The following is a 12118-nucleotide window of genomic DNA, read 5'->3' as shown; positions in this document are numbered from 1 at the left end:
GAGGTGTACACTTGGTGCTGTTTCAAAATATAACTGCTTTGTGATTAAAATGAAATTTAAGACCGGAGGTGGTACTTTAATCCCAACACTTGGGAGGCAGAGGCAGGTGGATCTCGGTGAGTCTGAAGCCAGCCTGGTCTACAGAGAGTTCTAGGACAGCCAGGGATACACTGAGAAACCCTGCCTCAAAAAAAAAAAACAACAACAAAAACAAATAAATAAAACAAAATCAAACAAACAAAAAAGAAAGAAATGAAGTTTACAGCATACTATTTTTATTTTTTTATTTATTATTATTTTTTTGTTTTTCGAGACAGGGTTTCTCTGTGTAGCTTTGTGCCTTTCCTGGAACTCACTCTGTAGCTGGGGCTGGCCTCGAACTCACGGAGATCCTCCTGGCTCTGCCTCCCAAGTGCTGGGATTAAAGGCGTGCGGCGCCACTGCCTGGCGAGCATACTATTTTATCAGTGAATTCTACACAAACACTTTTCACTGGTGTGTCTAGTTATGATTACAGCATGGCAGTATTACTCCTCTATCTCTTAAAGACGGGCCGTCAAGGTTCATTAAGAGTCAAGCTATATAAAACAAACAAACAAACAAACAAACAAACAAACAAACAAAAAAGAGTCAAGCTAGAGTTGTTAAGAAGATTGTCTGTGCTTCTTATTGCACAATACAGAGACCTGGGTGTTTCAGGACACAGTGGCACTTGTCTGCAATCCCAGCACTTGGGAGGCAGAGGCTTGAGGATCTGAGTTTAAGGTCATTCTCTGCTACATAATGAGTTGAAAGCTACATTAAGACTTTGTCTCAAAACACTAAGCCTCCTTCCTACCCCACCCCAAGACCCATATGCCAATTTTGCCATTTAGTGATAGTGAATTGACCAGAAGGTGCTAGAAGCCCAGGTTACCTCTCAAAGTTCCTCATCACCTTTCCTTTGTGAGCAGCAAGGAATTTGTTTCCTACTTCTGATTTCATTATGGATTGCAAGATGGTGGTATTCTTTTTCACACCATTTGGTTGTCCTTAGGTACAGGTTTAATAGGATCATGGGATAAATGTTTGCATGAATAAATACATGTACGCATGCAGTCACATGTGCGCACACACACACACGCACACACACACACACACACACACACACACACACACACACACACACAGAGGCTAGTCTTCACAACCTCCCAGGGACCTTCTGTTTAAAAGCAGTACAAGGAGTGCCCACATCATAACATGTGTAATGCTTCTGTTATCTGTTAGTCCTCAAATGTTCCCATCTTTGGTTAGGAGGGACCTTTGAGGTGGCTCCTGAGGTCCTTCAACACATGATCAGTGATTGCTGACAGCTTCCTTCCTCTCTGACATGTTCCAGATCCACTTTGAATGTTCCCACCCCTAACTTGAAATTACACATTCTTCCAAAGGGATCTGGGAATGTTCTTAGAGACCCCATGGGACCTTCATGGTTTGTCACCATTCCTAAGCCTTTTGGCGAGCAAAGCTAGTGTCATAGTTAGAGTTTCTACTGCTGTGATGAATCACCATGACCTAACGCAAGCTGAGGAAGAAAGGGTTTATTTGGCTTACATACATTTCCACTTACAGTCCATCACTGAAGGAAGTCAGGACAGGAACTCAAACAGGGCAGGAACCTGCAGGTAGTAGCTGATGCAGAGGCCATGGAGGGGTGCTGTTTACTGGCTTACTCAGCCTGGTTTCTTTCTTTCTGTTTGCTTGTTTTAGAGACAGGGTTTCTCTGTGTAGCAATGGCCATTCTGGAACTCACTCTGTAGACCAGGCTGGCCTCAAACTCAGAAATCCACATGCCTCTGCCTCCTGAGTGCTGGGATTAAAGACATGTGCCACCACTACCTGGCCATCCTGCTTTCTTATAGAACCCAGGTCCATCAGCCCAGGTATGGCACTACCCACAATGGGCTAGGCCCTACCCCATCAATCACTAAGAAATGCTCTACAGCCAGACTTTAAGGAGGGATTTTCTCAGTTGAGGTTCCCTTCTTTCAGATGACTCTAGCTTGTATCAAGTTGACATAAAAACTAGTCAGCAGAGATAAGAAATGGATACCTTCTTTAAAGAATACCTTAAGAAATACATTTTGGTCAGAAGTTTTTACCTTCTGTATGAATAATTTAACCAATTAATGATTAAGCAGAATTAAAAGCAGAGACATTACGGAAGTTTTGATGGGAGTGGGAGAAAAGGAGCCATGACCAAGTGTGAGGTCATGACATGAGAGAGCAGGTCCAACACAGGCCTTTGGAGAGCCAGGAGACTGCAGAAGAGCCTAGCGCCGGGGGCAAGGGAGAAAGGGAGCATCTAGGAAGTACCAGTGAGCAGGAAAGCCAGCAGGAAGGTGCGGATGATGGAGATGCTGGGTCCTGGTACTCCCTGGTGCTCTGGAAACAGAAAGGGAAGGCCACAGACTTATCTTTTGTGCAGGAGTGCCTTCACAGCTCTATGGGTAAATGTGCATTTGCAGGGGGATAAAAAGCCTGCCTGGGAGTCTCAGAGCCTCCAAGACCGGGACAGTGAGGAGTAAGAGGGGCTTTAACCGTGGTCACTCTGTTCCCCACCCCACAACTCATGCTGACCATTCAGTCTCTGTGGACTCCTGAATCCGTATTTAGAAGGGGTGTGAGGCTGTAGTTTTCTTTTGATGCCTTTGTCTGGCTTGGCATCAGGATGATGTGCTCTCATTAAATGAACCAAGAAGTGATTCGAGATGGGAAGCTCACTCTGTAGCCCAGGCTCTCAATCCTCTGCCTCAGCCTCTAAGGGTTGAGATTACAGGTTTAAGCCACCACACCCTGCATGAAAGCTCTGGTCTTGTCTTTCTTTCCTTCCTTAATACCCCACCCGCTTCTCTCTTTTCTTTTGTGCCCTACCAGAACCTTGGCCATACCAGGTAAGCGCTTTACCTTGGACTACATCTCCATCCCCCCCCCCCGCCTTTTTTTTAAAGTTGTAAAGTTCTAATTGTTCTTAAGTGTTTGGGTCAGGTGTTTTTTTTTTAAGATTTATTTATTCATGCATTTTATGTAATTTGCATGTATGTCTACATGACAGAAGAGGGTATCAGATCCCATTATAGATGGTTGTGAGCCACCATGTGGGTGCTGGGAATTGAACTCAAGAGCTCTGGAAGAGCAGCCAGTGCTCTTAACTGCTGAGCCATCTCTCCAGCCCATTTGGTTCAATTTTTTTCTTTTTTAATTATTTTGACTCAGTTTCAGTCATTTTGGGCATATAATTATTTTTAGCATTATCTTGTAGTCTTCATGTATTTGGCCACAGAAACTTCTGCTTAGCTTAGTGGTCAGCTGAAAATGAGACAAAGTCTCCCACTGACAAGGCTGGGTGGGGTCTTTGCTGCCCGGCTCTGAGGTAATGGAGCATGTCATTCCCCAGCTTTCGACTCTTGCTTACACAGAACCTACATGAGCAAGTGCGAGAGTTCTGAGCCTTCCTCTGGCTTTCCCGATGCATAGACTCCATCCTAGCAGCACAGCAGAGCTTGTCAGGCCAGAACAGACACCTTCCCTAGCTTTTCCTTCTCAATGTTCGCATTTACCCAGCTCTCACCTCTCTACTACACTCGACAAACACCACAGACAGTTTTTCATAAACGTCCCAGAGACAAAGCTGTTTGCGCAGCTCAGAATCAGGTAAAGACAAGCTTTGTGCGTGGAAGTTTCCTGCAAACAGCTATACAGGTCAACTGGTAAGAAACTCTCTGGGGTCCGGGTGGGGAGCCACTAGCCCCTTCTGCCTTCGTCAGCTCCTGCTAAAACTGAAGTTGTGGCTGCTGGCGTTCCAGGCTGCTGTGAAGCTGACAGGAGAACGAATGAACCAAGTTCATTCATAAAGCTGCCACGTCTCAGGCTTCTTACCATAGTTCACACATTCTTCTTGAATAAATGCTCTTCAGATCACAAGGCCTTACAAAATCTTCATTTACACGATAACGACTTTCAGAGGTCCTTACCCGACTCAGTAGAGTCTCCCTCTGTGCGGAGACTGGGGCCAGCTCATGAGAGACCCCACTCATTGCACAGCAGCTCTGCCTCAGCCTCGGTGACCACACCAGTGCCACCCAGGGCTGCAGGTGCACACACATCAAAGGAGATGAACTGCAGTGCCCTCCCTTGTTTCCTCATTTTGAACGTGGTAATGCAATATCACAGCACCAGGGCTGGTTTGAGGGTGAGCTGGAAAAACCAATGGGAGCGAGCGAGCGAGCGAGCGAGCAGCCAGCAGGATGTGTGAAATACGCCAGGCTCTACACGTCTGCTCAGGTGCCGACATCACTTAGAAGTCATCTCTACCCCAGGGGGCCTGCAGTCCTGACCAGTGGTTACCAGGCTGCCAGTGTGGGAGAAGAGGCTCTTCAATAGTCCTCCATCGGACAAAAGCACACACTGCTGAGATCCTCAGACCTTAGAACCAGAGTTAGCCACAGGCCTGTTTGAAACACACCACACAGCTACTGACCGCTAGTTCCTCTTCTCTCTCTTCCCCCTCCCTCTTTTCACACACCAGGGTCTCACGATGTAGCCCAGGCTGGCTTTGAACTTACAGCAATCCCCCTCAGAGCTGGTTTAACAGAATGAACCATCATACTCGTGAGAAATGTGCATTTCTAACAACTCCTAGGGTGCAGGACAGCTGCTGGCAGGACTGCACTTTAGAACTTAGTGGTGGTCAGACGCAGGTGACCCTGTCAACCACCTTTAAGTGCCTGACCCAGACGCACTGAGTACATTCGGTTAAACCAGAGAGCCACTGGTTCAAAGTGACCCATAAGGACACAGCCCACACATTGCTGTCCTGTTCCTACAGGAGCTAGGTTAACTAGAGCTCACTAAGCAGATGCTGCTCTCTAAATGGAAAATGGGGTAAGAGCAGTAATTGTTTCCTTAGCGGCTCCTCTCCAAAGAGGACAGAAGACAGATGGCCACTCACTCAGTTTCAGCTGTAATAATAAAAGCAAAAATACCAGCCTGTAGAGTGTGTGGCTGCCATAGGCCACAGAAATGCACGTGGAGGTTGTCATTCATTTGCCCAGCAGATAATAACTGAGCACATACTATGCATATGTACAAGACACTTACACTTTGGGCAATATATAGAACAGATAAAGATCTGTGCCATTATCACCTACATTCTAGTGTGAAGTGCACACACACACACACACACACACACACACACACACACACACTTATATGTCAGAAGCTAAGTGCCAGAGACGAAAAATATAAATGAAGGGGGACATCGGGATGCGACATGTATATTTGAAATGAGTGGGTGACACTTCAGTCTGGAAAGTCTCTTTGAGAGTGTCACTTGTAGCTTCAGGAGCCACAAGAGGCCAGTGGAAGCAGAAGGGAGTGCATGATGGCAGAGAAGCAGAACATGAGGTCAGAGAGGTACCCAGGACAAAAATGGGGCCAGGGATGCGAAGACATGTTTACCTAGATCAGAAACATCTCCCCAACTTTTCTTACAGCCACTTCATACTACATGACAGTAACTTCCACCTCTCCAAAGGATAAATGCTGATGAAAACATACACAAATATGATCATTTATACACATTAGAGATGTAACAGATGAGTGTGAAAATAATTGTTAAATGTTACTACAGGAAACAGTTATGAGCTACTGGATGAGATTCTGGTTTTTGATTCCATAACAAAATGAAAGCACAGATAAGACTTTCATTAAGACTTTCCTTTTTGGTCCCTAAGAGATAAAACACATTGCCCCAGATATCCAAGACAGAAATTTTCCATTCTCTGGTGGATCAAAATTATAAACACACAAAACAAAAGAAAAACAGCCCTTTAGCCCTGTGGGTGCACTTGAAGCCTTCTCTGTCCCTGGCTGACCAGTGAGCAGTCCCCAGGGCCTCGCAGGAAGTCCAGATGAAGCCTTGTAGCTGCCTGTAAGGTCCAATGAGCAAATCGCTGGTTACTTTTAAGAGTAGAGGTTGAGCCAGGCGGTGGTGGCGCATGCCTTTAATCCCAGCACTCAGGAGGCAGAGCCAGGGGGATTTCTGTGAGTTCAAGGCCAGCCTGGTCTACAGAATGAGATCCAGTACAGGTACCAAAACCTGTCTCAAAAAAACAAAAACAAAAAAACAAAACAAAACAAACAAACAAAAAGAGTAGCGGTTCTCCACAAGTGTGGTGGCACACACCTTTAATCCCAGCACTCAGGAGGCAGAGGCAGGTGGATCTCTGTGAGTTCAAGGCCAGCCTGGTCTACAAAGAGAGTTTCAGGACAGCCAGGGCTGTTACAGAGAAACCCTGTCTCAAAAAAACAAAAAAAAACCAACCAACCAACAACATGTCTGAGAGTCAGAGAGAGACTGCTGGACACCTCTGTCAAAGTTCTCATTCAGTAGAGCTGGGTGGCTCTGAGGATGGATGTTTCTAATGTGTCCTAGAGCTGACACAGACTGTTTAGGGACTCACAATTTGAAAACCACTGCCATACAAGTATTACTACTAACTGGTGGCTGGGGTTAGGGGTGGGAAGTGAGGATCCAGGTGGTCATGGGGCACTTGGGAAGTGGATCTCTGAGTTTGAGGCCAGCCAGGTCTACAGAGCGAGTTCCAGACAGCCAGAGCTACAAAGAGAAACCCTGTCTCAATGTGTGTGTGTGTATATATGAATGAAACATAGGCACTTGAGTATCACATCATACTGTCTTTATCTTATATTTATATAAGATATTATGTATTGATATTTCATATAAAAACAATTGCAGAGCATTTGAAGTTATCTTACATGCTAATATACATCTGGAATGGGAGAGGAAAATAAAAGGCTGGGTACAGGAAATGCACTCAACTCAGGGTAGAATAAAGATGTGCCGATGACTAGCATGTCCTGGTGGCAAGGAGAAAATTACATATGGTGGAACATGTTTTAGTAGTCTAAGGCAGTGGTTCTCAACCTTCCTAATGCTGAGACCCTTTAATACAGTTCCTCATGTGGCAATCCCCAACCATAAAATTATTTCCATTGCTACTTCATAACTGTAATTTTCCTACTGTTATGAATTGCCATACACATATCTGATATGTGACCCCCTGTGGGAGGGGTCATGACCCACAGGTTGAGAACAAGTACGGCTTTGTTGCTCTCAGATGTGGCTAGCATCTTCAAGGACTTTGTCAGAAGCGTAGCTGGTTCCCACTCAGAACTAAACAATGTAAATCTGCACTTTGAATGAGATGAAGGTTTACTTTCGAAATGTGGACACCCATATCCATTTCAACAGCTGCTGAGGACTCACTGTGTGATGGACACATAAAAACTAATGCGATACACTGTTAAGTCTGGGCAGTGTTTCTCAGACTCAGCTAGGAGCTTCATAGAGATGCAGATGCTCATAGCCAGCTGCAAACCTTCAGGACTCCCCAGGGGTTCTAATACGCAGCCGGTTTCTCCATGGTCTTGAGTTCCTACCCTGGCTTTTCCTCAATGACTGTGATGGAGACATGTAAGCCAAATTTCCTCCCCAAGATGGTTTTGGTCAGTGTGTTTAAATTTACAGATGTATTTAAATTTTATGTGTGAGTATTTTGCTTGCATGTATGCATGTGCACCATGTGCCTGATGCTCTTGGAGGTCAGAAGAGGACATCAGGTCTTCTGGAACTGGAGTTACAGAGGTTGTGAGCCACTACATTGGTGCTAGGAACTGAACCTGAGTCCTCAGTAAGAATAAATGCTCTTAACTCCTGAGCTGCACCGGCCAAACTAAGGCACCAGGACACAACTGCAAAACTTAATGCCTTTGTCTCTGGCTGGGTTCAAAATCCCTCCAGAAAGCTAACACCACTCGCTTCTTTATTGCTAATGCTCAATTCATGACTTCAGACGCTGGAATCCCACTGGAGTGTATCTGCAGAGCACAGCCCCAACAGTCAGTATCTCATGGCATGCTGTGTGCACAGTCCTAGAGTTCTATCTTTCCATGGCCCTTGGAGGGGAGGGTGGGGAAGGACCGATGGACGGACAGATGGATGACGGATATCTCTCGTCCACAGCACCCAGCTATCCTCTGAGTGTTCCACAACGGACGATCGAAGCTCACTGCACAGCCCTAAGACAAATCTCATTCCTTTTTCCTCATGTTCCAGACCAGGAACTTCCATGACCTTGGCTGGAAGAAGCTGTTTGTGAGGCAACATTGTTCCTCTCCCGTGTCCCATGGAAAGATTTTTTTAAAAAATTATGTAAATAACTAGGTGGTTCTCATATTAGCCCTCAAATGCCTGTTTAATCTCTTTAAACTAGGGTACTGCTGATGCTATTACAGCTGTGACAGGACAGGGCAAATCTGTGAAGGACTTTTTGTGTGTGACTCAGAGCCAATTTTAAATCTCATAAGGAGGACACAGTATCCCAGGGACATCCAAGCTTACACATCAGTTAATCAATACTGTTTTGTTTTAATTTAGTGAAATTGTATGTTAAGTTTGTAAGTGCTCAGTAGACTTAAAAGAATGAGTAAGTTGCAGTATTTTTCACAGATTGGCATTCTGGCCCACAAATCTCACTAGAACAGAGAGCCACTGATTTAATTTCTGTAGAGGCAAAGCCGAGCTGCCCTGAATGCTCCTAACAACAAAAGAAACAAACCTGTTCCACAACGTGCACTGAGCTCTCTCAAGATCCGACCCAGTGGCTTGGAAATTCACATCTGCAGCTACTCTGGCAAGGGATGGATTCTTCCCGACTTCAAACACTGGTCTGCATTGCTTCTGGATGTGGCACTTGCCAGGCTGTATCAATGACACCGTGCTTTTCTAGAGGCTTTCCAAAACAAAGTGACAATACCAGACCAACTCACTCTGGCTCTGTGTATTAGGCGACTTGTGCTCCCCCACAGCGGAGAATCTTTTCATCTGCCACCACCTCTTCCCCCAAAAAAGCTTTGCCAAACATGTAGAGCACTTTGAGCAAAGAGAACAGTGTTTTAGAAATAGTCATCAGTGCAGAAAGCAGGGCAGGCCTGAAGAGAAGGCGGAATTGGAAAAAGCAGCCACAGGGGACGGCATGGGCATGAAACCCTCCTTCAGGAAGCATGGCCACACTGCAGCCATGCTTCAAGTGGGTGACACGCAGGGAACAGGAGAACTGTGGTTTCAGGGAAGAACCAGGAGATGAAAAACACAACAGGAAAAGGGAGAACAGACTGACACTGAGTTCTGTAGGCCTGCCGAACTCCTAATTACCATTTGTAACATTAGATCCATGGGAAAATTTCTCTGAGTTGAAAATAAAACCATACGAATTTATAAATAAATCTTTGGAACCTGGCCAGTTTTTAATCAAGGTCTTAAAATGCTACTACAATCTCATGGTCTGACTCTAATGAGATGCAGTCATTCCTTCTTGTCCACCCCACCCACACCCTACACTCCCAACATTGGCCCTTGAAACTCTCTAGGCCTTAGCTGTTGGCTTTCAGTTTGACAGAAAACAGGCTCCTGACTCCATCTGGTTTTCTCACTGTTCCCAGCAGGCTCAGAAGAACACAAATCCCTCTTTCTGATCTCCTGAGTCCTTCCATCTGGGACCTCCTGAGCGACACTGTGTCTAGCTATCAGCACCTCTACTTCCCCCATGCCCACTGTCTTCTTCCTGCAAATAGCATAGGCCCATCCTAAGACCAAAACACAACAAAACCACCTTTACATTATAAAGGTTTTACAGAAACTTTGGAGGGCACATCAAGGTACAGTGCAGACGTAAAGGTACTGTCTGTCACAGCTCCCAGGGAAAACCTGCTGCGTTTCTTTCTAGACTTTCTTGTGCTCACAACTCATTTTTCACAATTATATATTGTATCTTGATTATGGCAAAAAGCTACAAATACCATTCCCAGATGTCAGAAATACCTCTGACAGATGTTTAACATCCAGTGCAGATATTACCTGAATTTAATTACATTCAGCCTGTCTCAGTCTGTCTGTCTATCTCTTTCTCTCTCTGAAATGGGGGACTCACTGTTGCCCAGGCTGGTCTTGAACTCCTGGGTTCAGATAAACCTACTGCCTCAGCCTTCTGAACCTGTGCCTTCCTCTATAAACATCTGGAATGGTTATTATCTTCTCAGAATCAGACAGTGGGGGGTTAAAGAGCAGAATTACCCCCTGAAAGTTCTTTATATAACAAATTGCTTTCAGGAAGGCAGAAGCAATTTTTGTAGTTCAACCAGTAGACAGTGAGCATTTCTGACTCATGCCACAGTAAAATGGAGGGTCCGCTACCTTGGAGAAAACATTCACCATTTTCAACAGGTCCTATGAATAAAATATTAAATCTCCCTTTCGTAGGTTAAAAGAATGACCAAGAGGCACATACTGATTTACCTTCACTTCACTCCACACACTCCACACATGGGTCTTCCCAAGCACTTCACTGAAGTGCTCTAACTGTAGTGATCCCCATCTAGTTGAAACAATACGTTTCACATTCTCACCATTAGCCTATTTCCCCCTACCCTTCCCATCTTTGTGGCCACTGGATTCTACTTACTCTTTTTTTCCATATATATATATATATAATATATATATTATATATATATCCCGTGTTCTGTCTGCATGTACACCTGCAGGCCAGAAGGGGGCGCCAGATCTCATTGTAGATGGTTGTGGTTGCTGGGAATTGAACTCAGGACCTCTGGAAGAGCAGCCAGTGCTCTTAACCGCTGAGCCATCTCTCCCGCCCTCATCATTCTTGAAGAACTCACCCCCTCCTGCCGTTATTACCATCTTCTCTTCGGTCCTGCCTTGCTTTGTTTTCTGTTGCTGTGGTAAGACACTGAGCAAAAGCAACTTGAGAGGAGAGGCTTATTTGGCTTCCATGTCCCAACCAGTCTATCGGTCACTGAGGGGAGTCAGGGCAGGAACTCAAGCAGGAGCAGAGGAAGGATCAGAAAGCATTAGCTCGCTCAGCCTGCTTGTCCATACAACCCAGGACCACTTGCCCAGGCTTGGCACTGCCCACATTGGGCTGGGTCCTCCCATATCAACCATTAATCAAGACAATGCTTCGCAGACATCCCAAAGGCCAATCTGATGGAGGCAGATCCTCAACTGAAGTTCCCAGATAACTCGTTTGTGTCAATTTGACAAAAACTAACAGTGCATTTTCCTTTACCTCCAATCTCAATGATCTATGCTTCATTATATTTATATTTATTTGCATATGTACATGCATGCATATGATGTAGCATTGGTGCAGAGGTCAGAGGACAACTTGCAGGAGCTGGTTTTCACCTTCTGCTGAAAGGGTCCTGGGGATCAAACTCAGGTCATCAGACTTGGTGGCAAGTGCTTTGACTTGCAGGGCCACTTTACCAGCCTATCTTTTTTTGATCCTCTTTTTCCCACTTCCTGCTCTTAAGCTACGCCAGGACCCCAAGGTTCTGCCCTACTGTTACTTTGTGCTACTGTGGAAGGATTCCTCATCCTATTTTAATAATTAGCTTCACAATAAAGGCTTCTGTATTTTTTATCTCCATAGGTCTTTAACTGAGAGATCTCATCATCACCTCTAACAGAGTAATATCTACAACTCAGCAATACATCTTCTCTGTACAACTAACAGGTCTGCGAGGGCACTCTTGACTGTTTTCCCTTATATTCTCCCTACTTTGTGTGTGTGTGTGTGTGTGTGTGTGTGTGTGTGTGTGTGTGTGTATTTATGGCAGGGTCTTATGTTGCTCAAGCTGGCCTTGAGCTTGCAACGAACCTCCTGCCTCAGGCCAGATTTTAGGACAAACAGGCATGTACTACATGCCTGGCTATCTACCACCTTTCTTATCTCTAACAATGGACATGTCTGCAGTCCCCTATACATGAAACTTACAGACCCCATCTTAAAAAAATATTTTGCCTGGAGAAATGACTCAGTGTTAAGAGCACTGGCTGCTCTTCTAGGACCCGGATTCAATTCCCAACACCCATATGGCTGCTCACAATCATTTGTAACTCCAGTCCCAGGGGATCCAACACCCTTTTCTGGCCTCTTCTGGCACTGCATGCATGTGTGCACAGACACACATTCAG

The 12118-nt window shown here is 45.3% G+C and overlaps 1 protein-coding gene across 1 annotated transcript in view; it reads right to left on the bottom strand.

Annotated features, from left to right (window-relative positions):
* Positions 1 to 12118, bottom strand: part of Fam162a (family with sequence similarity 162 member A) — a 28688-nt gene that overhangs the window by 11496 nt on the left and 5074 nt on the right. The window lies entirely within an intron of this gene.

This window comes from Peromyscus eremicus, chromosome 12 (genome assembly GCF_949786415.1).
Source record: "Peromyscus eremicus chromosome 12, PerEre_H2_v1, whole genome shotgun sequence".
Classification (NCBI taxonomy): domain Eukaryota; kingdom Metazoa; phylum Chordata; class Mammalia; order Rodentia; family Cricetidae; genus Peromyscus; species Peromyscus eremicus.
This window is presented reverse-complemented; position numbering and strand designations above follow the sequence as displayed.